The sequence below is a fragment of the Podarcis pityusensis genome, assembly GCF_964106645.2.
Source record: "Podarcis pityusensis genome assembly, chromosome: 2".
In the NCBI taxonomy this organism is placed as follows: domain Eukaryota; kingdom Metazoa; phylum Chordata; class Lepidosauria; order Squamata; family Lacertidae; genus Podarcis; species Podarcis pityusensis.
In genome coordinates this window covers 12,573,077-12,578,729 of record NC_138029.1, presented here as the reverse complement: position 1 = coordinate 12,578,729, position 5,653 = coordinate 12,573,077, and the positions used below count along the sequence as shown (strand labels likewise).

The 5,653-nt window shown below is 44.6% G+C and overlaps 1 long non-coding RNA gene across 1 annotated transcript; it reads left to right on the top strand.

Moving 5' to 3' along the window:
- The first annotated feature begins 1,393 nt into the window (after nt 1-1,393).
- Nucleotides 1,394-5,252, top strand: LOC308471160. Its single transcript, XR_013982726.1, has 2 exons — nt 1,394-2,672; nt 3,049-5,252. It is a non-coding gene; the product is annotated as an uncharacterized lncRNA (long non-coding RNA).
- Nucleotides 5,253-5,653: the final 401 nt, after the last annotated feature.

Below are 5,653 nucleotides of genomic sequence, written 5' to 3'. Positions count from 1 at the left end.
AAAAAGTTGTTCAGACGTCGAGGGCTAATTCTGTTTCCGATGATAAAAAGCCATCTGTTTCCACGGAAAAACCTTTCAGGGGATCGTTTGCAACAGTTTGGCACCATTTTTGAGTGAATTGCAGAAAGCCAGATTTTTGATGAAATTGTGACCGCACGACTTAGGGAATTTTTCAAAAAAAGTTGTTGAGACGTCGAGGGCTAATTCTGTTTCCGATGATAAACACCCATCTGTTTCCACCGAAAAACATTTCAGGGGATCGTTTGCAATAGTTTGGCACCATTTTTGAGTGAATTGCAGAAAGCAAGATTTTTGATGAAATTGTGACCGCGAGGCTTAGGGAATTTTTCAAAAAAAGGTCTTGAGACGACCATGGCTAATTCTGTTTCCGATGATAAAAACCCATCTGTTTCCACCGAAAAACCTTTCAGGGGATCGTTTGCAACAGTTTGGCACCATTTTTGAGTGAATTGCAGAAAGCCAGATTTTTGATGAAATTGTGACCGCGCGGCTTAGGGATTTTTTCAAAAAAAGTTGTTGAGACGTCGAGGGCTAATTCTGTTTCCGATGATAAAAACCCATCTGTTTCCACCGAAAAACCTCTCAGGGGATCGTTTGCAACAGTTTGGCACCATTTTTGAGTGAATTGCAGAACGCCAGATTTTTGATGAAATTGTGACCGCGCGGCTTAGTTATTTTCTCCAAAAAATGTTGTTCAGACGTCGAGGGCTAATTCTGTTTCCGATGATAAAAACCCATGTGTTTCCACCGAAAAACATTTCAGGGGATCGTTTGCAACAGTTTGGCACCATTTTTGAGTGAATTGCAGAAAGCCAGATTTTTGATGAAATTGTGACCGCGCGACTTAGGGAATTTTTCAAAAAAAGTTGTTGAGACGTCGAGGGCTAATTCTGTTTCCGATGATAAACACCCATCTTTTTCCAAGGAAAAACCTTTCAGGGGATCGTTTGCAACAGTTTGGAACCATTTTTGAGTGAATTGCAGAACGCCAGATTTTTGATGAAATTGTGACCGCGCTGCTTAGGGATTTTTTCAAAAAAAGTTGTTGAGACGTCGAGGGCTAATTCTGTTTCCGATGATAAAAACCCATCTGTTTCCACTGAAAAACCTTTCAGGGGATCGTTTTCAACAGTTTGGCACCATTTTTGAGTGAATTGCACAACGTCAGATTTTTGCTGAAATTGTGACCGCGCGGCTTAGGCATTTTTTCAAAAAATGTTTTTGAGACGTCGTGTGCTAATTCTGTTTCTGATGATAAAAACCCTTGTGTTTCCACTGAAAAACATTTCAGGGGATCGTTTGCAACAGTTTGGCACCATTTTTGAGTGAATTGCAGAACCATGTCAAAGTGCAAGTAGATAAATTTGTACCGCTCCGGCGGGATGGTAAACAGCGTTTCTGTGCGCTGCTCTGGTTTCGCCAGAAGTGGCTTAGTCTTGCTGGCCACATGACCCGGAAAAATTGTCTGCGGACCAACGTCAGCTCCCTTGGCCAGTAAAGCCAATGAGTGGCGCAACCCCAGAGCCGTGACTGGACTTCACTGTCAGGGGTCCTTTACCTTTACCTTTTTTAAAGTACTGCACACTGCCATGTGATGTGAAAGTGCTTCATCTTATCAATGGTCACAACTCCTGAAATGAATGGATGGCTCCAATGCTCCATTTGCTGCCTTCCTTCAAACATTAACATTTGTGTATGTTCTAAGATGTTTCAAATAGTCAAAAAGATGACAGCTTTTAATTCCTCTGAATTTGATATCTACTTTAGATTTTTAAAGGCTGGCTCCCAAAGTTATTTCAGGTGAAATAGATGGATTTAGGCCCATTGCTTGGCCGAATGCTAATCACACACACACACACTTCAGTGGAAACTGCACGCAGCTGAGCAGCTCACATTCAGAGCATCAACACAGAAAGGAACAGAAAGAAAGCAACACAAATATTTTGACGGAAGTGTCTTAGGAAAGCGATTTTAAATCATGGACACCTAGGTTCTGAAAATGGTATTGCCTGTATTGGTGTGAGGGATGGGGTCCCATGGCACACATTCCATGTGGTCCCAGTGCAAAGGAAAAGAGCTAAGATCTTCTCCCTTACTATAATGTCCAAACAAGATGGGATGGGGAAGAAGAATGAGAGGTTTGTAGGGAGTCTTCAATAATTTTGCCAAGGAGATTCATATGTTTCAGGGCCTCATGCTATTAGCCTTTCTTGTACATGGAGATCCTTTATGAAATGCATTCAGGACCATCAAACAAATCTGTACTGAGATACACATACTGTATTTTTACTGCTGGAACTGCTCTGAATCTGACTTCAGGAAGAACGTGTTTTAACTGCACAGTGTCCTGGAAAAGACACCCTGCATTGGGAAAGAAGGGAACTGAGTTCCCTTCCATTTTCCACTTCCTGATGTTCCAAATGACCAGTACCCTGGAGTTATGATTTGTGTTGTTGTCAGGATTCTAACTGTAACTGTAACTGTAACTGACCTAAGAATTCTGCAGAGCAGTTGCTGCTGTGGCTGGCCAGCTGCTCAGGCGAACGTCAGCTCAGTGGCCAACAGCTCAGTCTTCTTGAGGCTCAGGAATACCTAGCAAATACCTGCTCTGTTCCTGGCACGCTAGACTCTAGCTGAGGAAGGCATTTCACGTAAGTTTATGGATTAAGCATTCCTCACTATGCCATAGCTGTGTTTATGCTCGGTGGAAAAGGATAGCTGCAGTAGCAGATAGCAGAACAGCGAAACATGAGCAGCTCCCATCCACAACAGGTTGCTGAGGTTCTGGCCATTTTCACAGGAACAGTGCAAGAGTATATTAAATCAGTAGCAGTTTGCTGGAAGAAAGTATGTGTGGATCAGATGTCTATACTTAACCAGGGGGCGGGAGAGAGCAGGGGAACTCTTTCTTTTGCTGCTTCTTTCTGTGCATGGAAGGAAGAATTCAGGAGGGAGGATGTCCTTCAATGACTAGACATGCTTGTTATTCCCTCTCTCACTGCATGTTGTCTTCTCTTTTGCTTCCAGGATGTCTTCCAAGGTCTCCCCTGCTCCCCTCCTCTCCAAACCCCCCCTGCAGGTGAAAGAAGGCTCCCTGGTAGTCAGATGGCTGAGATTAGTGTCCTGCCTCCAGTTGTGTGCATTCCTGATGGATATTATGGCCTGGATGATGTGCATTGCCTCAACAGCCATTGTCAACTGGAGAGTGTGGCATGTGGAAAACATCAAGGGGATTGGCTCTGGAAACATCTGGATTGGAATCTGGCAGGTCTGTTTTTTGAAAGACCCTTCTAACGACGGAAACCATTATTACCATTGTGAAGAGCTCCATGAACAACATCCAAACCTCCCGAGGGAAATTTTTATTGCTCAGGACTTAATGGCCTTAGCTGCCATTATGAATTCAGCGGCCCTTGGATTACAGTCATTTGCCCTCTACAATGTGTTCGAGCCCAGAAAACATAAGGATTTTCTCTTAACCTTTTTTGGGCTTGGAGCTCTGCTGAACTTACCAGCAGGGATACTCGTCCTGATTTCCGTGATATGGAACATGTCTGCTGTCTTACAAAATGGGGAAATTGACTTCCCTGAAACTTTTGAATTGCCTCAAATTCCCAGCGAGCAGCATATTGGACCTTCTATTTATCTAGGCTATATCGCCGCAGGTTTCCAGCTGCTGAGTGCAGCATTGGTTGGGATGGAGAGATGTTGCATCAGGACCACCGCAACAGATACATCTCAAATAGAAACTGTAGTGGTGATTACCCCAGGAAGTGCAGTGAAAAGCGAGAGTCTTACTACTTGTTCAAAGTGTGGTTCTCTGCTGGACCTGGTAATTCAAGAGAAATCCTCCGCAGTGGAGATGGAGGAAACCCATGCGGAAGATCTTGTCATTCCAGAGGAATCCTGCGCAGTTGAGATGGAGGAAGGCTGTGCAAGTGATCTTGTCATTCCAGAGGAATCCTGCACAGTGGAGATGGAGGAAAGCCATACACCCAAAGCTCACCTGAAGGACATCAAAGGCCACCTGATGTCCCCAAACATACGATTATACATGTGATTCCCTACAACAGGGAGTCGTAAACTATCAGATGCAGATCCACGCAGATCGCTCCATACACGCATAGATCTGCGTGGATCAGGACTTCAGGGATTGTGGGACCAGGTGGGCTTTGATGTCCTTCAGGTGAGGAGGCCTCTTTTTTATGTTTTGTTTTTGTTAGTATTTATTTATTTATTAAATATTTTGTTGATTTACAAAAGTGTCCAATGTCTCTCTCTCTCATGTTTTTTCCCCCATGTAACATTTTTACAAATCATTTTCATTTGTTGAGACATTAGGAAGGAAAGAGGTGGAGGGGGGGAAAGATGGGTGGGGGTGGGGTCGGGTGGCCTAGGGTGTGGTTATTCATTTGTAGTTGGCTGTGGTGGTCTTTGTTTTCATGTGTGAGTGGGGTGGGTGGGTGTTTTGGATCAGCAACAAATCTACTTATTCCAAGACCTCCCTTAAAGCAGTAGTGGATCACCATGAAGAAGGCGCCACCACTGAGAAGGCCTCTGCCTGGTTCCCTGTAACTTGGCTGCTCCCAGAGATGGGGGGGGGATCATATTTTTTTCCTTGATTTCCCTCTGAAAACTAGGTGCGCCCTATGGTCAGGTGCGCCCTATAAAGCGAAAAATACCGTAATAATAATTTAGTTAGACCCCGCCCATCCGGCTGGGTTTTCCCCTCTTTTAATTCTAATAGCGCATTAAAGTTCTGATATAAAAAAGGTTTGTCCTGGAATATCAGTTCTGGGAGGGGGGAAGAGCTAAGTGCCTTCATGCCCTGCCTGGAAGCTTCCTTGAATCATCCGTCCGGTTTTTGTGGACATCAGTGCATTGGACTAGAATGGGCTATCGGTCTGTTTGCATGACCCTAAGTAATTGTGAGGTTGGGTAACTTGCGATCTGAACAGCAGTGCCATATCCTAGAAAGTCAAACATCTTTTCTGTTTCTTTGGAATTAAGCTTTCCTTAGAATAAGATACATTCTCCCCAAATTGCAGTCTCCCTCTGACCTCACCTGCCACAGTCCACAAAAGTCTGGGTGTCTTTTTCTGTCGACCTTCTGCTTTCCAAACAACTGGCTCCTCCCAAACCGTAGTGCTTATATACTGGGATGGATCTCGTACACGGAAAACCACAAGAAGAATTCATTTCCGCAGCATCTGTTAACAGCCCGCCCCCCCCCCAATCTCTGAAAATTCCAAAAAGCTCAATATGGTTTCCAGAACCCTGAGAAAGCTGCAGTTCCCAGCACCTTTAACAAACTACAGTTCCCAGGATTCTTGGTGGGGGCGCCTTAAATGTACGGTGCGGCTACCAGTGTTGCAAAGCAAAGTTCACAGTCCTAAAAAGAAAGCTGGTTTAAGCAGGAATATAGGTCCCCAATTAAGGGCTGCTTCAAGCAGGAAGGTGGAGAGGCTGTGCGGCCTAGTGGTTAGACTGCCAAACTAGGACCTGGGAGGCACCAGGGCTCAAATCCCCCACTCGGCTATGAAGCCACATCTAAAAGAGCATAGAAATAAACAAGACGACGAAATTATACAAACATGTCCCCCCGCTTTGCAGCCTCCTTTGAACAGATGTG